General features: G+C 39.8%; 1 protein-coding gene across 1 annotated transcript in view; it reads left to right on the top strand.

Annotated features, from left to right (window-relative positions):
- lrrc7 (leucine rich repeat containing 7) overlaps nt 1-24,854 on the top strand; it is a 119,728-nt gene that overhangs the window by 13,676 nt on the left and 81,198 nt on the right. The window contains exon 2 of the mRNA XM_051377135.1: nt 8,118-8,400. The gene's annotated coding sequence lies outside the window, so the exon portion shown is untranslated. The remainder of the gene's footprint in view (nt 1-8,117; nt 8,401-24,854) is intronic.

The raw sequence follows: 24,854 nt of genomic DNA, 5'->3' as shown, positions 1-24,854 counted from the left end.
ATATTACGTTTCGGTCACCAGTGGAATAACTGAAAGTTACAGGATGTTCTTGTACATGTTACAAACTCCCACTCATTAAAACACTCCATGGTGATACTGGTGGTCAACAACTTCACAGGGTTAACCTAGTGTTTGACCAGTGGTGGTACTATCTGTGATCTGAACTCTCCCATGCATTAATGAGGATGCACATGTACAATGCGGGTTAGAAAATATAAAAAGAATTACCTTATTAATGTTAAATGAGGAAGGTTAGACCCAATTGATATTCATATATACATTTTACTTTGTCATAGTTGTCATTTTGGAGTCTAATTTCTAAATGCAGTGACACATCCTGGGTAGATTTAGTTCTATAAACTGTAAAAGCTTAATATGCGATGGTTTATGATTAATGGCAAATACAAAAAGAATTGTGAGGCAGCGTGGGCTGTCCTTGGTCAGAGAGTTAATGGAGTTTTGCTCAGTTATTCAGCACAAACAACACAACAGGTGTGGGTAGGTAGAGAGAGAATATGTGTAATAACATTCAGCTGTCAAGTTGAAAACGCAGTTGCTTCCTTGCTGATGTTTAAAGTTACGTGCATGTATGGAGAGTGCGAGGCAGGAGATGTTAATCACATGCTGTAGTGACAGATTACAGCGGTTTACCAAAACAGCCTCTGAACATGCAGCTGAAAGGGATGCTGGGTAATTTGTACGGACAGTCGTGAGTCATGTGGATGACAGTTTGGAGAATTTATTCAAATTAAACGCTGTTGTGAATTTGTATGTTAATTAGTTCGGAACTGATCATATAAGGATTGATCATTATGACAGATTAAAGGCTTTAAATAGTGTGTGTGTGTGTGTGTGTGTGTGTGTGTGTGTGTGTGTGTGTGTGAGTTATGTGTGTGTTTTACTGCATGCAGCAGGTGGAGCCCTGGTTCCAGTGTTGAGTGTCACATTGTGTCACATAATAGATGCATATGTGTGTGTGTGTGTGTAATATAATCACATTGTGGGGACTCACCTCCCCGGTTTATTTTAAGGTTAGGCTTTGACTTTTGGTTTGGTTTTAGAATTAAACGTCGGGGTCAGGTATGTAGTGGTTAAGATTAATGATTGGTTTAAAGTCAGGGAATTAATGTGAATCAATACAATGTCCTCAAAAGTTACTAAGACAGTTAGTGTGTGTATGTATGCGAAGTTGTGATGTGGAGTGCAGAAAGAGAAACTGAAGAGGCACTTCCATTTCCTTTTTTATTCCTTACAGGAGACTATACCAACAACCTTGAACATTACATACTATTGTCCACACATTTTCTTGTGGTAATTGTTAGTATTATGTTGTGAACAACTGATCTCCTGCAAAATGATACTTGCTAACTACGAGCTGTCTCATTATTTAAGATATTATATAATTCTTATTTGAGAGAAAGTGACCTTTTGATCATTTGAGCACAGATGTAATGAAACAATGTCATTAATAAATACTGGATGAGATAGATAGATAGATAGATAGATAGATAGATAGATAGATAGATAGATAGATAGACAAAACTTCCTCTCATTCCTTCATCACGCTCCTCTCTTCCGCGCTCCGTGCTCATTAGTTTCCATGGTAACAGAGTGTTGCATAGCTGGTCGTCAGGCTGCCCACTCAGCCCGCACAGCTCTCAAACACACGCATACACACATACAGTGCATGCACATACCACTCTTACTTATACACACGCTCATTCACCCATAGATACCCTCGCACGCAGACACACACACACACACACACACACACACACACACACACGTGTTACAGTTGCACTCAAGGACACAACTCACAGTAATGACAGATACACACGTACAAGTGCGTTGTTGTTTGGGGGATTTATACCATGACGAGGCTATCCTCATCACTCATCTTCTTCGACACTGAGAAGTGTGTGTGTGTGTGTGTGTGTGTGTTGTGTGTGTGTGTGTGTGTGTGTGTGTGTGTGTGTGTGTGTGTGTGTGTGTGTGTGTGTGTGTGTGTGTGGGTATGTGTACTGTATGTTCCCCCGAAAGCAGCAAGACACAAAAGGCCTCTTTTTTCACTCTTTTGGAATAGTTAGGTCAGTGATCAGATGCTTGCAGACATGGAGTCCCCAACCCAGGCATAAACAGGCACAAATATATATTTATATATTCCTATCAAATTGGTCCTCGGAAGGGTAGAAATCCACACACATGCATAAAACTCAGTCGGATATGGTGTGTATGGGGTAGCTAGCCCACTCAGAGCGCTGCAGAGACAAAGACAGAAACAGAAATACCAAAGTAGGTTAGAGCAAAGCATTCTGGGATAGCAGGATACCCCCTGGGCTTCTGCAAGAGGCTCTCTTTCTTTCTCCCTCTCGTTGCTTCTAGCTCTGACTCTTTCTTTCTTTCACTTTTTTCCCGCATGTTTTTCTTCTTGCTCTATTTCTTTTCTTTCTCCTCACTGATTGCATCTCTGTACGCCGTCTCTTTCCCTCTTCTTCCTGTCATCTAGTTAAATGCGGCTTTAATTTACGTGTATGCAGGAGAGAGGAAGTGAGAAAAGGAGGTAATCCCTCACAGAAACCTGATGAAGATATGGGAATCAGGTTGTTTTAATACCAGATGCAGAGACTTACAGAGAACTATGTCCTGAGTTTTATTTCTGAATCTTTATCTTGGGCGCTGTTGAGCCTTTGTTACATGGAGCTTGGTGAGCTTTCATTCTCCTCCTGCAAAGTTTCTTGTTCCAATTTCTGCCACTATGCGGAGTCAAGGCAAACATTCCTGTACATCCTTTCCTGGGATGAAATGCTCAAAGACATGCTTTGATGTTTTATCAATATTTAATCTATAATATTTAATGGTCAGGTTCTTTCATCATTACAAATGAACTTTCTCATCAGATAAAGAGCTCATTACTTTGTGTTGTGAGGTGAAGTTTTCAAAGTAAGAGTGAAATATTTAAGATTACAGAGGGACCAGTGGTGGGATGTAACTAAGTACATTTACGCAAGTATGGTACATAAGTACAATTTGAGGTAGTTGTACCTAAATTTTCATTTCATGCTGCTTTCTACTTTTTACCCCACTATACTTTGTAGATGAAGATTACTATTACAAAATATGTGAATTAGGATACCCAGCAGTATATAAAGTGGTTGAAATTCCTACCTTTACCAGCTGTTTACACATTAATGCATTACTAATTACAATCCAGTGATAAATTATACATATTTTGATGCTATTACTTCTGTACTATTGCTTCAGTAAGATTTTGAATGGCGGACTTACTTATTTTTACACTGTTGTATTGCTACTTTTAAGTACAATATGTAAAATATCTGAGTACTTCTTCACTGGACAACACTGTAATATTCATAAAGACCTGCACTATATATAGTTGGTCAAAAAAGTGCCAATATCTCTAACCATCTATTTTCCATATCACGCCTAAACTTTAACCAACCTCCTGGTTTGGGGAGGGGGATCCATACATGAACTTTCAGAAAATATAATATGGTTTCATATCAGTTAATCTCAGACTGAAACAAATTCAACAAAGAAGTAAACACAGGGCTGCTCTATGATTAAAGCTGTCTGTTTTTAACTTTCTTTACTCTTTTGTTTCTGCCCTCATTAGCATGTCAACACACATCAACATTTCACAGCAGTTTATATATAAAAAAAACCCACCTTTCACTTCCTGGTGACACAGTTCGGAAACAAAGGAGCAGTTAATTAACTTATAGAGCTTTTATAAAGCTATCATCATCCATCCATTCATTCATTCATTTAGTTTCACTCACTGATTCATTCAATTAATTTCATTCACCCGCTCCTGTATTCCTCTTTTTCTGTCTTTGTTTCAGTCAGCAGAATGTTGGGATGAATAGGTGAAAACAAAGTGATGGACAGAGAGGAAGGAGAGATGGATGGAGTAGAGGGAGGAAAAGCTGTTTGGCAGATCTGTTAGGAAATCTAGTGAGTAGTTGAAGAGTTGCTGGCTTGATCCCCAGTGCCTGACTGTGACGCTTTGAATTACAATGAAACTCCTGAGGGATGCCCCTCCACTTGCTGAAGGAGGCATTATTAACAGGTTTTATTAGTGTAAGCCATTAATGAACAATACCTCCCTTTCTGACTGTAAAACATCCTGTCAATACAAATCTTTCATGATGCATTTAAGTTGAAAGGGGCTCAGATTTGGTGCACCACTTTTATTTCAATTGTTTTCTTTTATCTGTGAAACTGTCAGCTTTTTGCTGACATTAGGTTTTGTCAGAGAGTACTGTAGTGTCAACATCCCGCCACCACTGTATGACATCCTTTTGCTGCCTATATGAGTGAGGAGACCAAAACCTTGTGGTCCAATCATTACCAGGTTTCTGTATTCACCGTGCAACATGTAATACACCACTGTGAATATATATATCCAACCATTCAGTGAGAGAGGAGAGGAGAGAGAAACGGAGAGAGAAAGGAGGAAAGGAAAGGAAAGGAAGAGAGAGAAGGGATGGAAAGGAAAGGAATGAAGAGAGAAGGATTGACAGGAAAGGAAAAAAGCGGACAAAAAAGGAGAGGAAAGATGAAAGGAGAGGAAAGGAAAGAGGAGGAGATGGGAAAGGAGACAAGGAGAGACGGCAAAGAAGAGAAGGGAGAGGGGGAGGTGAGACGAGAGGAGAGATAAAAGGAGAAAAAAGGAGAGGAAAAGGACTAGATGGACAGAGGAGAGGACGGTAAAGCAGAGTAGAGAAGGGAGAAAGGAAAGGAAAGAGAGGAGAGATAGAAGAAAGTAAAGGAAAGGAAAGGGCAAAGGAGAGTAGAAAAGCGTAGAATAATGATGAAGTATAGGAGTATTGTAAAATTAAAGGAAATTAAAGGATAGAGGACTGAAGAGGAGAAAAGAAAGGAAAGAAGAGGGAAGGAAAGAACAGAGGTGAAGAAAAGAAATTAAACAAAAGGGCCATTGTGAGTTTCTCCGCCTTGTGCGAGACACTCCGCGCATCCCTCCTCACGTGGCTCTTGCCCTCCCATCTCCTCTTCCTCCTCCTTCCTTAACCTCCTCCACTCATAACTCCCCCTCTCCTCCCTCATCATGTTCCTCCCACCCGAAGGCAGGGGCATGCAGATGATGGGATGTAGGGATTGTTCTCTCTGTGTCTCCTCCTCTTCCCATTTCATCACCCCAGTAATGCATGAGAAGTATGCATATGGCTTTATGCACATGTAGGCCTTACATTTGTGTGTGTGTGTGTGTGTGTGTGTGTGTGTGTGTGTGTGTGTGTGTGTGTGTGTGTGTGTGTGTGTGTGTGTGCGCCTGTGTGTTTCTCTGTGTCAGCGTCCCAGAAAAGGCGGACCTCAGGGAGTTGTGCTCCACTTTCACTCCTTTATTAATTCACCCTTCGCTCCCACTGTGTTTGCCAGGATGGACGGGATGGAAGGAGGGTGAAAGAGGGTGTAAGAAGAAAGGGAGGACAAGTTACTTGATGTGAATGAGTTCAAAGGAGAGTCAAGACAGACAGTAAACACTATTTTTTGTTATTTCTCCGGTTCTTGCATTCAGAAATTACAGTAGATATGGGGGTATGGCATACTTTGTGTCTGACTTTCATGCTGAACACTTTGGTTATTTTAAAAGCAACCCATTTTCACCACGGATCACATCCTTGAGAAACTGCAGCTATTCACCCAACAGGAGGCACTGGCTTTGTTTTTTTTTCTCTCACAGATACGAACAGGGTAAAGCAGCCAACAGACTGTGGGTGGGCAGGGGAGTCAGCATTCAGAGTATTTATTCCAGCTCTGTCAAAATGAAAAGGCTTGGCCTAAGAGCTGAGTAATATGCCTATGTATTTGTTTATTGATTGTGGGGAAAACTGCACAGTTTGTTGAAGACATCATAATTACTTTTAACCTGTGATTTGGTGAAACTTATGCTTTTTAAGGCTTGTAACCAAAGAGTGTGTAAATTTGTTATCCAAGTCCCTATCTAGACCCCCTATCTATAGCCAGAGTTTGTCCCTTCCGGGCTACTGTAGAAACATGTCAGTAGATATAAACAGCTCATTCTAAGGTAACAAAAACTTAACAATTTGTATATTCAGTAGATTATACACTAATGAAAACATAGTTATGACTATTATTTTCCTTTTCTGGCAATAGATCCTCCAAATTGTTACACACTGGACCTCTAATTGACTAGATGTCAACTATTAAATTAATTGCTATCTATTATGATGTCATTTCTGAAGAATAACTGTCCGAATTCTCTGATTTCAGCCTCTCAACTGTAAATATGTTCTAGTTTCTTGAGTCCTCATTGACATTAAACTGAAATTATTTTGGTTCTGGGCAAAACAAGACATTGAGGACATCATCTTGGGCTTTGGTAAACAGTTTTCACCATTTTATCACATTTTATGACCAAACAACTAATAGATTAATCGAGAGAAACATATTAATCGCTAATGAAAATAATCCTTAGTTGCAACACTTAACAAAATTGGTGTGGCTGGTAACAGAGATACTAACCTAGATAGAGTGACAGTACACAAAATGCAATTTTAGGTTAGTTAAGATGCTTTTATTTTGAAAGAGTAAGAATTATTGAGTGTGCACAGTGGAAACGACAGGCTGAAAGACTGAACTGTCTCTATATAATACAGTATATTTATATACAATATGTGTATGTGGGCTGGTATCTAGGCTCTCTGTCTTAATCATAATCATACATTCGACACGGGCCTTTGTCTCCGTAACGAAACTCACAATGACTCATGCTGCATCGCCATGGTGACGAGCATCCCCACATTATTGGATGTCATTTTGATTGCTTGGACGGACAAACTCGTATCACATGCCGGAAGGCTTCCGCTGTTATCTCATTGGTGGTTCGACTCACTGTTCATCTTGCCGTCAATTAAGAAAATAATTTTAATTCTGAGAGCAAATCTTTTCTTTCTTTTGTAGACTGTAAAGATTTAGTTTTGTGTTGATGAGCCGACTGATGGACCTCCTTGCATTAGTCACCATGTGTGAAGGGAAACAAATGGTGTATAGTTTGTGTTGTAGTCCACATTTGCCAGTCCAGGTTTGAGAATGTTCTCAATTTAAATGAATTTAAACTCAATAGTAAATATTTTAAGTGTTGTGCAGTGTGCTTCAAGTAACATTATTATATAATTTATAATTTGAGATGAGGATGCCAAATGCTAGTTGAGTGTGTGTGTGCTTATGTCTGCAAAGGAAAAATTAAGTAGCAGGTCTTATGAACCCACGAACAAATTCAGTTCAACTACAACATAATTGTAGTTGTGAATATACCCAAGACACAGAAGATTTAAAAGTTATTCAAACCATTTCTGGTAATAGTGACAGATGTTAAAATGTTAAAACATCTGGCAGAAAAGATAAAAGACATCCAATGATGCAGGGGCTGAAAATCCTCAGTATAATCCTTCATTTCACTCTTTACTGAATACTGCTATTGTATCCCATCAGTGCCAAAACACTCACTTTGTTATCACACAGATGTGACAAAACATCAACCCAACTTTGTCACACTGATATTTTATGCAAGTTTTCATCTTAACTGATTGTGCTAATGGAGATGAGAGACAAGTATTTTGTTTTATTTAAAGTGACAAAGGAAAGGGGTTTGGAGTCAGCACAAAACACAAGGCTTTTTTTTTTTATAGTTTCGGGATTACTAAATTATAATATATCCAGTTTGTTACTGTTAATATTTTGACAGGCCTTAGGCTTTCTTTTTGGTTTTGGTTCTGCAGTCGATAAATAGTTTTTATATTCTTGCTAAAAATGACTGTGTCATCAGATTGTGGATACATGTATATAGAAAATCCTGCCTGGTGGTTCTTTTATTTCTTTGGTTTGGGAAAGTTGGCTGATAAAATGTGTTTGTGACAGTTGTCATTTCAAGCAACTAAGTTAGAGATCAATGGTTAGAAAAAAGAAGCTTTGTCTGAAATAAAGGAGCCGTTGTTTGAAAAATAACTAAGAATTTTGCTGGTAAATCTGTCCCCTAACTGTCACTAAAAGCGCTTTAGCAAAGGTTGAGCTGAGTCACTGAAGTATGATTTTCTCTTTGTTGTATGTTGGTACAGGAAACCTATATGAAGACGCCACAAGAAGATTCAACGAGAAAACAGCTGCTGATTGCTTAACCGAACTACAGTCAGACACGAACATGTTCAGCAGAACGTCGTACCCATAAGGCCTTGCTGGGGCCCAGTGGGGGGGTTTACAAGGAGGCAGAGATGAACCTGACCAACGACAGGCCGTCACCCGGGGATATAAGCTCCACCCACCATTGATCTTCAGGGTGACTGACAGCTGGACCAACGCCTCATACACCGGCATCTGAATCCCCATTGGCCCACAGAACAGGTAGGAAACAAGGGGGTGAGGAGAAGACAGGAGAGGCGCTTTTGTATGTCACATTCTCAGAGTTGTGTCTGTCAGTATCGGCAGCTTTCCTAATTATCACCCAGACTACAGAGCTGGAGGAGGGGTGATGAAAAGTGGAAGGGTGAGGAGGATGAAGTGCAGGAGGGCTGAAGAAGTTAAACAGTTTTAGATAGCAAGGAAATGGTACATTAATATTAGAGTTATAAAGGAAAGAGGGGAAATAAATTTAAGGGGAGGTGTTGGAGAAAAGTGTTTATACCTGTTTCAAAAGACCACTTAAAGGCAAGGGGAAACGCTTGCCGTCATTGCCTCCTCTTGGCTGCCTCCCTAAACTCTGCCTTTGCTGTCTCACTGCAGTCATAAAAACGGGGATAATGGCATACGCTTTCAGGCGGTCTTGAAAGTATTCACAGTGTTGCACAAGGCTGCACAAACAAAAATGGACTGAAAGCAATTGTGTGAAGAGTCAATCATTGCATGCGGCCAATTGCTGTCTGAAGTGGGTGTGATTGTCGGTTTTGGAAAGTTACAAACACATACACAGTCCAATCAATTCCAACACTGGACAGGTGTGGGGTGAAGGGGTCTTCAGATGGTCCGACAAGCACTTCATTTGAAGCATACTAAGGCTGTTCTGCTCTCATGTAGCCCAACAGCTATTCAGTGAGGTAAACACGCTTCCAGTAAAGACAGCAGTTGGCCTTTGAGGTTTTTACTGGAAACATTTGTGTGTTGCCTCATGGCACAAATAAGTATTATCAAAAGGAGATAGATCACTGATTAATCTAGTAGATGGATTCCACAAGAGTAAAAATACATACATACACAAATACATAACTAATTTTGGCAGTCCAATACGAAGATTTTTGTTTTAACCTACATCACGTTTATCTCGTCATTTGTGATGTGATTTCCACACAGTCAGACAAAGTAAAATCCCACTGCACAACCAAGTGTCTCTCCTGCCGGGCTGCTGATAGCGCTGTCAGCTTAAGAGTCAATCACAGTGGACGGCAGTAGAGGAGGTTGTTAAAGGTTCAAAGTGATTTAGCTGACTCCCCTCCATTATCTATCACCCTTCTCCACTGCCATCACAGTTACTTTTGTGGTTTGTGGTCATTTTGAGATGCTGTTTGTAAAGTTTACAGCCTGCCATGCTGTCGCTCTGTGTATAGGCAACCCTGGGTCTTGACTTGAGTCATTGAGGTTTCAGGGGCAGCCCTAGTAATTCAACACTTTACTTAGAATGTATCACATGATCACAGAAACACTAGCAAATCAAAAAATCACTACAAAATAGCTCCAATAAAAAAGATCACCTACAGAGAATGCTCCAACCAGGGCATTTGAGGAGTAGGTAAATGTCAATATTTTTGACAGAAATGTAATCTGAAACCAACAGCTGGCGATTCCCTTACTTACATACAAACACAAAAACTTACTTACATACATTGCACAACAGGGTTTTCCAGCCACCCATAGAAAGACTGTAAGGCTGTTGTTTTCCCCACAATCACCAAGCTGCTATTGTTCCCCCTTGATCCCTTTTACCAACGTCACACCATGTGATAATGAACAAGCACACAGGTACTCAGGTGACTGTGAAACCCGCAGCTGTGGCAGCAGCAGCTGGTAGATCGGTTTTGTTTAATCACACAAGCCACTGAGGTTCAGGAGAAACTTTTAAATACAAACTAATCCGACAATCAGTGAAATTCATGCTGAAACAGTGTGTATTATCTCGTACATGGAATGTTTTTTGTGGTTTGTTGGTGGTCAAAGAGGAAAGAGAAAGACACATTAAGACATTAAAGTCATGCAGACTTTACATAAGACCCTTAAATTATCAGATTTCAGGCTTCAGAGCTGCAACAGTAAATAGTGTGAAACCTGTGAACAGAATAATCATTCTTATAAATTCTCTCGTTAGGCTAACCTTTGGCCGATTAAATAATATTGAAATTAAAATTTTCCCCTTGAGTGGAGCTGGTTGAGATCCACTGCTGTAGACTACAAATAACCAGAACAAATGTTATGGTAATCTAGCCTTTATCTTTTGATCTTGTGTTCAAAGTTAATCATTAAGGTGGCTTTAGAGGAAAGCATGTAGGGTGTCCAAAACTAAAATGGTTCATCCTCTTGGAGCGTCAAGGTCCCTCGTGGATTTTCATTAACATTGATATATTTTGTTGTGATTAATCATCTGAGGACAAACATCCACAGCAAATCAAGACATCTTGCTCTAATATAGAGTGTAGTTGTTTTAGGGTCAGCACTGACGCTATATGGCCTTTCCAGTCTAAAGTTCAGCCACATTTTGTGTGTGAAAGACCTCACAAAGATTATTTAACAATTACCTCCAAACATGCAACAGAACCTCAGACAAAGCGCTGTTTTTAGTTATCAAAAAAGCTATCAAAAATAACCATGGCGAGTTTATCTTATTCTAAGATGCACACATGGCTCAAGATTTAGACACATTTTCAGTGGAGGGTCTATGAAATGCCAACTGTTAGAATGATAAAGACAGGATTGTTTTTTGATGAGCATGTTGGTACTCAACCAGACTCCACATCCAGGTTATGTCACTCTTGTGGATAGACTTTCTCATTAAGTTCCAAATGTCTGCTGTGGGAATAAAGTTTATTGCCCACAACATTCACAGACAGAGAATGAGTGTCAACAGTTGGATCTCTGACTAATGAAGGATTATTTCCCATTGTGCTTCTTCCACATCCTTCAGAGCAATCTGCTTTAATAGCTTAACAGAAGGCGCGGATCTTTCTGAAAGTGTTTTGTACTGGTGAGCTATGCCTCCTATTTAATTTTAAATTAACAAGTGCTGTATAATTCATGAGGTTTTTTTTTTGGCTCCCAACAAAGAATTAAAACAGAATAACCTTTAAAATGTGATCTACAATATCTATCACTAAAACATTCCTGTGTGTGTGTGTGTGTGTGTGTGTGTGTGTGTGTGTGTGTGTGTGTGTGTGTGTGTGTGTGTGTTTGTATATCTAGTGTAGTGTATTTTTGAGTGGGTGTTTGTGTGGGTGTACATGGGCCAGCCTCCTTTTCACTCTCTGTCCTTCCTCTCTCTCTCTCTCTCTCTCTCTCCCTCTGTCTACTGTTGCCATGGAAACCAGTCCCACTCATCCCCGTTCGCTGAGTCAGGAAAAGGAGGGTGTAGTTTTACTGGGGTGGTCCTATCAGAATCACTAGGTGGCATCTCAGACCCATCTACCAAACAGCATCTAGCTGTTGGTAGAAGTTTCAAATCACATTCAGTTGTTGGAAACCATCAAGTGAAGTCACTCTGGTTGGTTTTTGGTCTTATTGGGCCCTTTAGCTCCTACATGTTTATACTTAATACAGTTATAATGAACGAGTTTGCCGGGTTTCAGTGGAGTTGATTTTGACCTATTTTTCTTTTTTAAAGATCCCAAGATGAAAGGGTACTTGAGCTTCCAGGAAAACTGCTACTCTCTGGGGAAAATTCATACTGCACCTGGGGTCGAAAGTGAAAAGTCCATCCCATTTAGTCATCACAAATGTTTTAACAGCTGTGCCTTTCTTTGCATCATATATCATTCTTCTTTTCTTTGTCTCCATAATTTATATCCCACTGGTTTACACTTAATATTACTCCATCACTGTCTAATGTCCTGTCCATGTGAGGTGATGTGAAGTAACATCACATTAATGCTGCATCCACATAAATTCAGGCAGACAGTAGACAGCAAACTGGATGTTGTATTACAATTGTGAGCAGGATGGTAAAATCAGGTGAGGCCGGCAGAGAATATCGGCAATGGCCGCCCAAAATGTTTTTACTTTTTGTCGTCCTCAGCAATGGAATTTAAAACCAGATGTTACGTAGCAAAACCTAGTTCAGTCAGGACCACTTTCGTCAAAATATCTTATATTCCAAGCAGAATTACATTTGGCGGTATGGCTCTGTTCTGGGACCTCCTTGTCCTTCCGCGTGCCTACGTGGAAAACCTTAAGGCAGGGAGAGCACCCCTGCCCTTCCATGTGCATACATGGAAAAGTTTAAGACAAGGAGAGCGGCAGCAGAGACCCCAGGGTACAGAACAGAGCAGCATCAATGGCAATCAGAAAATGACATTGATTAATTAGAAACAACATAAAAAGGAGGAGCTGGGGTGGAGGTGGGTGCAAAAGGCTTGTAGAGGGAGCAGCAGAGATAGGCAGGCTGGCTAAAGCAACTTAAATAAGGCGCCATGCATGATGTTTGCCAATTGGATGCTTGAGGAAATCAGGTGAGCTGTCAGCTGACTGTGTATGGTATCCAATGGGAAGCTTAGAGGAATCAGCTGAAGTATGTTTATGACTAGCTGTGCTCGTATGATATAGCTGTAACTGAAAGCTAAGCCTGACTTCGTGGCCTGCCTGAACTAACGCTATGCTCAATTTCATTTCCTGTTTGTTTTCCGAGTTCAGAATCACTGAATTATTTTAAGTTGGAAGCGAGTAGTAAACGACTCTGTGCTTCTCTTCTGCGGTCATTGGAACAAGCGTGATTGTCTCTCAGCTGGTTGTTGCTCGCAGTTCGTGTCTGTATTTGCAAATGGTCCGTAACACATCTGCTTTTGGGCAGCGGGTAAACAGCAGGAAATTCATACAGTCAGATGCCGGTTTATTAGGTAGCCTACACCGAGCTAAAACTGATGCAGTTTAATACAGCAGTCCTGCAGTGAATCCCACTTTCATTATGGTTATAACTGTTGTAGAGAGGTGTTGATTCAACAGTATGATAATTTTGGATGCTGTAGTTTGTGGTTCTGTTGAATTGTCTGTGGAGTTATACTGCTGTGTTTATACTATTTTGTCCACCCCATACATATAAATGAGGGTACGTTTAATAACAGAAACACCTCTCTTTTGTTTATCTTGCCACAAAAATATATACAAGCATACAACTACCTCTTCCCTTGGGTACTATGTTTTTCTCACAGCGTCCCCCACAGACTCAGTGGGGTGACTGAGCTGTAATTAACACAATACAAAGGGTAGAGTCTACTCTGAATGCCATGAGTACACGTTTAAAAAAATAAAAATAAGATGAGACTTTATTTTTCTACATTTGAGCAACAGTGTATGGTGTGTGCAAGATTATGTTTGCAATATTTCTGATTTGTAATTTTTGGGCAGAGTGCTTCTTTAAATAGCTCCTGTGTGAGTTGCATTTGCTGTAATGACTCCATTGTGATTGCAGTTTCTTCTCCATAGAAGAGGACAGTAGAGCAACAGAGAACATTTGGGCAAGTCCATAGTAATTGAAGCAATTGCAAATGAATCCCATGGGACTGAAGCTTCAGTCTGAGCTGAACTGAACAGAGTTAATGGCTTTTGTGAACAACTCCTGTGTGATTCACTCTTGGGGCCAAATTACAGGAACATCTGAATGAGAAAATGCTATCTTAATCCCACTTAAGAAAGCAATTTAGAGTTGTACCAAGACAGAGGCAGTGTTTGTGTCAGTGCCGAATGCAATGTGTGTTGTCAATCAAACTGTAGTGTTCGAATCTGTAAATCACCCTCCATCTGCTGCAGAGACACCAAATAACTTGATCTGATTGCATGATTCAAGATTGACTCTGTGCTTCAGAAGGAACCAATAAAATACTTTAAATATGTCTTAAGGGAAGAACTTCACTTATACGCAACTACAGTATTGGTTACTGGTGGATGGATGAATGATTTAATGAATGAATAGCTAATAGCTAATTGCTCATAGTAGCAGATTGCTCCTAGCGCTACTTGAGCTGCTTTCACTGCTTGCTCTTCCATACCTGCAAAAATTTTCAAAATGCAACATAAACATTTTTCAGAAAGTAGACAGGGTGAAAGCTTACTGAGCTGTGTGTGATTACTCTATTATAACAGGTACGCTACAATACTGTGTAAAAATTGTTTTGCAATTTCCTAGTTGCCGGTTTGTCAGAAAGATTACTTCAGGTTAACTTCCAGATCCATTTACACTTTCAGCATAACAACTAAACTTGTTGGAAAGAGTGAATTTAAAAGACGAAAGTACGACTAGAACTTTGTTATGATGCACTCTGTGTATCTCAACAGGTAAATTCACTATTCAATATTATCCTCATATCATTGCTTATTGACTGTGAATTTTATTTCATGTTAACATGAAACACTACATACTGTAGATCTTATTGTGTGTTCTGGTGGCTGCGTTTGATGTGGCTCACACATTGTATTTTGAATTTGATTAAGGCAAGAACATGCGTATGGCGTAGCTAATGTTATCATACTCTGATTAAGATAATGTGATTATGTGTAAAGTATAATCACAGTAACATATTGTTGTTCATGAGTGACAGTGCCTTGAATGCAGGGACAGAGGCAAAAGCCTGAAAAGGGACCTCTCCTGGGACTGTAGAAGCATAAACCAGAGCTCATAGAAATAGAAAAACAGGTGCAGAGAAATCCATTAACATGGTAGAGAGGGTGCGGAAGTAGCGGGGGGACAAAGAGCTGCCTCCTATTATTGGCTAAACTAGGACCATTTAGGGAATTCCCTGTTTGGCCATTTTACAGGCAACTTGTGCCATTTGGAAAGTTCACCTTTAAAAGTAAAACAGCTTTTTTGGCCCACATATATTTTGGAGTCTGACCAAATTAAATTTTAAGTGTTTTATGAGCCAGTGATAAAGTAGAGTCTTGCAACCAAATTTGAATATGGAAATCGGCCAAATTGGAGAGCCCTGTTTCAACTCAGTTAACTTTGTTTTAGCAGGATAATCCTCTCAGTTCCAGTCCTGCTTTCCAGTGAGTCTTGGATACATAACAAACAATACAATTATAAGATCATTAAGGCTATTCGCACAGTCAACAATCTGTAGATAAAGTGTACTGGTGTTTTTGTGTACATTTAAAAGCCTGTAGATTAGTTTGCTCCCCCGTAGACCTATCCAGCTGATACCATAATATTGCAGGCTGATCTTGAATATATTTATTGTTGCAGCTGATTCCTGGAGATGAGTGCCACCTCTAGAAAGCCTTTGGTGCTGACCTTGCGCGACCATTCAGGGCCATTGGTGAAGTCTAAACAGTACTGTCAGGTGTGGGGGAGGGAATGTGACGCATTGGATTTAAAGAGCACTGTCAGCACAGTTATTTTAATTCTGTCCACTATACTGTCAATATCAGCCACTTTCACAGTCTTGTAATGAGATGTGCAGCTGTGTTGCTCACCTCAGAATCTGATCTAAACCTGTCTTGTTACCCGACACAATGCTGGGAGTCGGGCCGTTCCACATGAGTATGGAGAAGGGCTTTGTATGCAGTGGTGATGATTTCCTGGAAGAGTTTAAATGTATCTTATAGAGGGTAAAACTCATAGATATGCCATTTCCAAGCAAGATAACGCCTTCATTTTGACCTTCTTCATGGAATTTTTCAGTAGTACCTCTAATACCTCTAACACTGTGTCTACAGTAACCGTGTCTGCAGAAATATTCAAATACACTATAGGTGAAAATAACACCGATATGATACCTGATATGCAAGCATGGCATTGGTAAGAGTGAATGTGTTAGGTCATCTAGTTTCACATGATACTGGTTTCTTCACTCTAGCTTTAGAGCCTGCTACATCCTCTGAAAGTTAATGGGATGACACTTGGGGTGGACCATCAGAGTTCAGGGGTGACCAGTGCCAGCCCAGGCCTCACGTCTGGAAATGCCCCAGAGCAGCAGCAGCTTCAGCCAATTCTACACAATGTGTTTAAGCTTAGTGAGGTTTTCCATATAGCAAAAAAACCGACGACAATGAATTACTGTCCACATCTGGGCCAGATCTGGTAGTCACATATGGCCCATGACATAGCCATATCCTATCCAACTGTATGACCATAGCTGGCCCTACGTTGGACCAGACAAGTTTCAGCAGGTTATGTTTTTTGGCAATGTGTTCAGTGTTCAGGTGTAGTGTTTACTGGCTAAATTTACTCATTTAACTATAAATGCAGTGCTGGCAGGGGACGAGAGGAAGAGAGGAGGGTAGTAAGGAGATGAGAGGAGATGTGAAGAAGAGAGGAGAGGAAGGGATATTGTCTGACTGTCATTTTACAGTTTCGCAAATGGCATGATATGAAAAATCAATAAATACTTGTACATAATACAGTCGTTGAGGCATTTTTCGTCTGGGCAAATATGGCAAGTGTGTGTATTAATGAAGTGGCATGGTCAAGATTTAGTCGGAGCTGACATCTGGAACCAGTGCTGAAACTTCTCTGGTCCAACGTATCTGGGCTGTGTGGGCCGTCACTGGGACGGACCCAATTTTGCTATGTCGGTATGCCAGCGATCACAGCCCAACACACAACCACCAGATCAGTGCCTCCAGAATTTGGAAGCTTTTTTGGGATTGTTGCAGCCTAAAATGCCTGATTTCATTGCAGCTTTTTTAAAATAAAATCTGCAATGCAATTTTTGATGTTTTTAGGCTTTTTTTTTGCAACGAAATTGTGGGAGAAAGTGAAAATTACAAAACATTTTTGTTATAATTGATTAAAAGTCAAAGGTAACTTGTTCCAGTAGTTTATATGATGTTTGTGGAAACTATGATGATTAGTCATTAGTCATTTGCAGAAAAGTTGCTGTGATCGGACAAAAAAAGGTCATGCAGAAGACACAGGAATTGATTGAGGGGAGTTGTTACATTATGTAACAGTATAGTTCAACATTTTGGGAAGTCGGCTTATTTTTTTAGAAATAAAAGTCTTGACGTAACTTTAGGAAGTGATTGTTCCTGGGCAAGAAGTTTTTCTGCTAGACTAAGCTAGCCTGCTGCTGGCTGTAGCCTTTCACGTATTTAAAGTACAGATATGAGACTCGTAACCATTCTCTCGTCTAACTCTCCGCAAGAAAACGTATTAAGCGTATTTACCAAAATGTCCAACTACTTTGTTAAAACGCATCAACCTATTGGGCCACAGTTGCCATTATTGTGCACATGATCTAGAATCTACACATTCTCCCATGTCGTCTCTATCCATCTGCATCTCTCCGTTTGCTGCTCTGCTGTCTTCTCTTCCTCTCCTCAGGTATCCTCTCTTCCTCAGCGGTGGCAGGAACGGTCGCCATAGCAACAGAGAGCCTACAGTTAAGTGAGAGAGAAAAGAAAAGAAAGAGAAAAGAAAAGAGAGAGATAGAAAAAGGAGAAAAGGAGAAAAGGGGGAAAATTTTAAGGCTGAAAGCTGCACTTCACATCCATCTCTGTCTCACAGCATCTGTCTTTCTCTCTACATCTGTGTTTTCTTCTTTTCTTCCCATAGATTGGTTTCCTAGAGCTTCTCCCGAAGCTTTCATCTGTTCCTTCTCTCTATCCCTCCAGCTTTATTTCTAATCCTTCATCTATCCCTCTGTGTCCTGGAGTTAAGGGCCAATTATACCTTCTGGGTCTGAGAAACATGGTTTATGATACACACAACTACATTTTCCCCTGTGTGTGTGTGTGTTTGTGTGTGTGTTCTGTATGCAGCAGGAGTGCTCCTCCATTGTAAACAGGGAAGGATGGATTCTTGCTTGAGGTAAAAACTGCTTGTTAGCTGCATTATTTACTTGTTGTTGGGGATGTTGTGGGTTGATTTAAGACAGACAATCAAAGTCACCCATGGTGTCTCCTGACTGGAAGGCTGTCCTATTATTACACGGCTTTTAAATCGACTTTTGTTGTGCAATTTCAAGTTTCTAAAATGCAAAATAAATGCCCTCCATTGAAATTTATTTGATTCCTAAAGAACTAACAGTGATGAACTTGAAAAAGTCAGTGGACATTCACATCGCTTGAATGAATAAAATGTCTCTGTGTGGTGTAGGCTATGTGCTGGAGAAGGAGCAAGAAAGTGTATATGAATGTGTGTGTGTGTGTGTGTGTGTGTGTGTGTGTGTGTGTGTGTGTGTGTGTGTGTGTGTGTGTGTGTGTGTGTCTCTGTTTTAATCTCATTCATATATTCATCAGCAGGCAGAAGTGCTGACGCAAGTGAGAGGGAGAGGAGGCATGGAAGTGAGAGGCAGAAAGTGTGAGATAAAGTGTGAGGAGAAGAAAGAAATCCAGAAATGTATCCATCCAGCCATCCATCCTGAGTGCTAATTTAATGTAGACATTAAATATACAGCACGTAGATAAATAGTGAATGGAGAGACTGTTTGAAAGAGAAGACAAAATAGAGGTGGAAAGATGTAGGCATTTAGAAGAAGAGGACAGTGAAAATCAATTTTCCTTTTATTCTAACTGAATTTAATATCTGCGAGATTTATTTAGGGCCGAAGGGCAGTTAAATCCTCAAATGCGGCCCAAAATAACATTGTTAATACGCACTCTCATTGTACAACAAATGTATTTCAGCTTGCAAGCTTACATCACAGTGTACCCAGCCCTCTGTCGTGTCTATCTTTGTTTGCGTTTGTGCTGACAACAGAAAGAGAGAAATGAAAGAAAGGAAGGTGTACAAAAATCAGATGAGACAGAAATCAGGCAAACGGGAGAAAATGGAGGAAGAAGATATACGATAGAAATACAAGAAGGACGGATACTTGAGGACAGAGAGGAGGATGCCCTTTGACCACATCAGTCACTACCCACAACTAATCAGAAGCATGTCAATACTGTAGAGAGCTGGCTGTATTTCACAGTTAACCAGATGTGACATGCATCTGTTTTTCACAACCATAAAGGGCTGTTAGACCAGTAATAACAAGATGATTACATGCTGGATAGTTAGCGGCACACAGGAGAGGTTTTATGTGTGTGCGCGAAAAGTAATTTAAATTCAGTAGCTTGTAACAGACGTACATTACCATTCAATATGTGAGGACAAATTGGGGAAGGTATTCTGTACAATGAAGTCACACCAGATAAGACCACATAATTAATAAAAAAAAGGCCTTCAGAGAGTGTGTAATTCAGACTAGTATGTTCATTTAATTTGACTTGCTGGTGCCGGATAGAGATCAGCATCCCCCTTTTGATTCCACCTACACCGAATGCCACATAAAAATTGTCCTTATTTTTCAATTTGTGAAATGTACACATTCACCATTACAGAGCAACATTAGCATTGATTTAGTGCCGTGTTTTTGGCCACCTGGTGAATGTAAATCCAATTTTCACACTCCTTTCAGCTCAGTTTTGGTTTCCACTAAACCCCTGTTTAGCTGCTAAATGATCCACTGTGTTCGCCAGCCTGTCATTACTTTGTCGATCTGCAGTTTTGTGCTGAGAAGGTAGTGTACAATTGGTTTCTAGAGCTTTTGTATCAGCTGCCTCCTGTGGCTGAAAACGGGCGGTGAGAGTGAGGCAGTAAATTAACCAGTTTTCTAATTAGTTTATAATCTCAGTTGCTAGTTTCTAAAATCTTCTTCCATACAACATCAGAAGAAGTCTGTCCAGCTCAGTTTACCAAATTCCCTATTCATAGAAATATGTAAATACAAGAAAAGTAAAGATCTGTCTATACAGCTCCAACTGAAAGAGACATTTTTGAACTGCAGAATTCCCTGGAAGAGATCCCAGTTAAAAAGCCTGGAATGAAAATTACAACCACCCATGAGAGGTTCAGTGAAGAGGAGTTCAGATTTGGATCCGAGCTCCCACCTGTAGCTCGGCGTCTGAAAGACTGCCATCCTCTGTCACCATCCAGCATGAGGAGGTGGATATCCCTCAGAGTGTGCAATCCTCCACATGTTTTGCCAATTAGTTGTAGTTAGTGCACTCTTTAAGCTACTTTTTTGTAGCACAAAGGCTGCTTCTAGTCTCGTTTTCATTGAGATTTTGGTAAATCTGTCAAACCAGAGTGCAGCAAGAAAAGTGGTGTTTCAACCTCAAAACAGTTGTCTGGAGTTTCTTTCCATTGAGGTGTTGTCTCAAAAGTCTGCACCAAAACTGAAAGTTATACATTGGAGGTCGAACAACAAAACTGGTTTAATTTATAACATCAACATTATGTGGTTAAATATAGCAGTTTAGCAAAAAATCCTCTTGTGGCCTTTAATTCTCTTGACAAAAGCAACTGTCAGTTTCAGAAAATGACATGAGCCAGCGACCCAGTCATCAACACCGTTTTTTAAGTAGTTTGAGGATTCCTATCTTCAGCTAAACATATCTAAAACTTAAGACATGCTAACTGATTTTAGAAGACACAAAGTTATATCTATCAAGTTCAAAATTCAACGTTATAAAGCCGTGCCAGGTGGAGTTTCAGGTTAAGGGTGCAACTGGGACAATTACTGACTCCAGACTGAACTTTGAAGAAAATTGAGAAGCTGTATGCCAAAAGGTTTGTTTGGATAAACTGTACTATTTTCCACATTGAGAAAAACATGGTGACAGTATACTACCGTGCTTTCATTGAATCAGTTTTATCTTTTTCTTTGGTGCCACAGTTTGAAAACCTTTCTTTAAAGAACAGAAACTCCTTGAATCAAATTGAAAAATGGTCTAGTAGGCTGACTGGAGAGTTTCAGCTTAACCCAGCATCCCTGTGCACCAGACAGTTACAGCAGATAACCAGCTCAATTTTAAATGACTGCAGTTTTTTTCCCTGCATTTTTACGTTATTTATTCTGGTGGTTATTTATTTTAGGGTCCTAATGTTCAGAGCCTGGAGCACGTTTATCTTCTATAATGTATCATGTTGTATTATGTGTGTCTATTGTCTTGTTGGTTGTTGTTAAAATATTTTGTCAAGAACAATGTCTTTTTCTGCAAACCAAACCTTTTTGAATCCTACCTATGCATACAATTTTAACCTAAACCTAAAGCAAAAGACACACTTTGTGATAAAAAGGAGGTTGAGATAGACATTGTCTTAAAGACTATACTCACAGGGATAAATCCTTTTTAAATGTTTGACTCTACAGTTTGACAAGGGCTGCCCGAATGCATCAGCAGTTGACTATTTCATGAGGATAAGGGATGTATGTTCAGCCTGGTCTTCAGATCCTCGTTTGAAAGATCCAGCCCAAGAGCTGTGATGCAGCTAATCTTGCCGGTATTTGTTGAGATATCTTTCTCTGGACCAAAGAGCTGTGACCAAATATGGCCTTCCCACACTGCTGACACATGTTGCAGATGCTTTGCCATTGAGAAAAATGTATAGTATGTTTTTTGCCAAATTAAAAACAGTGACTTATTAGAAATTACACAGCTCCTCTATGCACATAATTCCTCTAGTCAGTTCAGCAGCTTCAGTGCCTAAAACTGTTGTCTTAATCCTTAATCATCCTAAATACAAGAAATCACTATGCTTTACTGCACTCCAGTTACCTAGCAACACCCATTCACAAAATGCCATATATGGCATAATGCAGTATAGAGGCTGAATGTACTCTCAGATTCGGAGAAAGAGGCTGAGTGATAGGACATTAAAGAGACGTGGCTTTTCAAAGAGTAAATAATAAAGCAGTGAATACCGTGCTCTGCTCGGTTCTGTGGGGTCAAGGCCTTTAAAGAAACATCAGGGGCTCCTGGTTGGCTAGCAGGTTGTAGTTTATACCACTGATCACAGGTAAAATAGTCACTTTGGTTCACAAACTTGTCACTCTGCAGGCTAGAGATATCCCAATGCCATGATTGTCTTTTTTGACATGTGAACAGTCCAGTCAACCTGCAGCTTTACAAAGAGCCACAGTCAATTATTTCAAGTCAATTTAAATCCTACGTAAAACTGGAGCTTCCAGCATCCCACCCTGTATATTGCCATGCCGTCCAAAAACCAGCTCCTACCTACCATGTAATCCCATGTATTTCCTGTCTTTCCCCAGTGTGTCTCTCCATTGTCAGTCAGTCGTTCAGCCTGCTGGTCAGCCAGCCAACCAACTAGCCAGCCAATTAGTCATCTCAGTGGGAGCAGACTAAAACTTGGTCTCTTCCCACACCTAATACCTAACAGATCTTAAGGCTTACAATACAGACAGTAATGGGCACTGTGCACAAGACAGCTTTATAAACTGCAGCTTTTGGCCTCAGAAAAAGAAAATAAAACACAGTGATTCATGAAACTGTGTTTCCATAGCAACCATGGATATTTCATATTGGCAGGAAGAAAACTGTGGGACAAGGCTGCCTACTGTTCTGCTCTGCTCTTGTATTCTATCTTCTACTCTACTCAATTATTGTATTCTTACAGTAGATCATCATGGCTTCAGACTTGTTGAGGCAAAGGAATCACAGATTACACAGGCTCTCAAAATATACTTTTGACTGCTTATGCAACCATTTTAAATGTGAATATATGCCTTTAAATGAATCAAATAAACATCTCCTAAGCCTGCAGCGGGAGGTTTTTGGCCACACTACTACTGCTTTACAGTGATGTAAATTTGTTGTGATATTTCCTCAAATATATCCTCAAAAGGCAACTTCTGACAAATGAAACAAGTTTTTCTGACCATGGGGAACAATGTTAATATCTGCTTCCAAAGCAGTTTAGTGCATATTGGTGCAGCTGATGCTGATGCATTTACTGTTGCTGCCCGCGGCATTAGAAACAGCCGTTTAGAGGCTCACAGCCACCAAAGGCTCCACAAAACAAGCACATTTACAAATGTGAAGTTGTCAGTTCATGTTTTTTGTCATAATATGACTATTTATTTACACAATATTATTATTTTTGCACACATTTATTTTTGCCACTTCCATAAAACTGCGATTCTGTTGAAGAGAATTGATCTTTACATTTTAGCTGAATTTCTCCCTGCACATTTGTACATTGCAAAAATAATTATAGTCCAAATACTATTATTATTATTATTATATATGTTTACTGTGACGTGGTGTTGTCTTTCAGTGTAATTTATAACTTACTTGCCTGCTGAATCCAAAGAGGTTTATTATTGGTGTTGGAAAATTAGTTGGAGACAGAAGGAATTCAATTACCAAAAATATAAAGGACAGACATTAAGAGATAATTGACTGACAAAGAACGGATATAATCGTTCTTCGTCAGTTACTTCATGCGAGGAAAAAGATACAATTCTCCTTTTTCTTTAGGTGCTCAGGAAACCCACTCAGAGATGATCAGGCTGTGTTTGCTCAGTGCAGTGTGTGTCTGTATGTGTCTGTCTGTGTGTGTGTGTGCGTGTGTGTGTGTGTGTGTGGCACTGCCCCTTACTGCCGTGATTGGAGTTGAGTTAGTGTCTCCATGAATCACTTTATGATCTCATATCACTTATTCATAGACTTATGAATTATAGAAACCTCAATGAATCGTTCATCTATATGCAACATCTCGCGGTTCATTGTGCATTTGTGTGGACTGTATGAATGCAGTTTTATATGAGTTGTTTTGCTCTGTTTTCCCCTGGTGTACAGTATTGTGGGGTTTAGTGTGGTACTAATACGGTTCTACATGGAATGGATCCATCACATTAATTATACTACCACACAGTGACTACAATTAGTTTTGTTGTGCTGTCTCCCTGCTCAAAATAGAATCTCTAAAAGTAAAAAAAGAAAAATTTGCAAATGCTTTGTGATCCTGGAACCAATGTGGACCATTGATGAGTCACTGTAACATATCAAAACAACAGGGAATCACATGGGAGTCAATACACTTTCTGTTGTTGACTTTTGGGAGATACAAGCATTTCTCTACACATGATCTTCTTGGTGAGCTTTCTACAGTAGTTCTAAAATTTGGTCTAGAGAACACACTTCAATATTTTGAACTTACTTCAAGCACTGGTTAGATAAATTAAATTTAATCATGTTAGGCGGCCCGTTTGAGTAACAGATCCTGGATTTTGAATACTCGTCAGATGCCAAAATGTTTCTTTCTTTTTTGTTTTAAACGATTACATACTATATAAACTAGAAGTTTGATTTCCGTCTGATCTCACAACTTGCTGACCTAAACAGCTAATTTGGACTTATGTGTAGGAATACAGAAATTCTATAGTTAGTGCCAAAGAAAAAGGCTGTAAGGTAAAGCAGTGAAAATATTTTTAATATAGTGTACTCAATTGATATTGATTTTTTTGAGGTGGACCTTTTTTTAGGTGGCTAAAATAAGATTTTCTGCATCCCCCATCGAGAGCAGTGTATAGCTCTGTTTCTGACCCATGATCCCTGATTGGTTCTCCAAACTGACTACTGTAGGTAGTAATGCACTGACTATAGATAAGTACTAATGATAGACCGCTTGTTCGGACAATTAATCGGGCTGTCTTTAAGTCTGCTGGTTGGCAGCGGCAGATTTTGTACGTCTTGGTACGGGAATTTTAAGAAATACAGTCGTTTCTGAGCTTTCTTAACCAGGGGTGGAGATGTGAGATGACCATGACAGGTTCTGTCATGTTGATTCCCAGGAACCTGAAACTGTTCTCCTGCTCCACCTCAGCTCCACTGATGTAAACAGAGGTGTGTCTTTTTTTTTAGTTTTAACTTAC

This window comes from Dicentrarchus labrax, unplaced genomic scaffold, assembly GCF_905237075.1.
Source record: "Dicentrarchus labrax unplaced genomic scaffold, dlabrax2021, whole genome shotgun sequence".
NCBI classification, from domain to species: Eukaryota; Metazoa; Chordata; class Actinopteri; family Moronidae; genus Dicentrarchus; species Dicentrarchus labrax.
The sequence above is the reverse complement of the archived record's forward strand: the minus strand, read 5'-3'. Positions and strand labels throughout refer to the sequence as shown.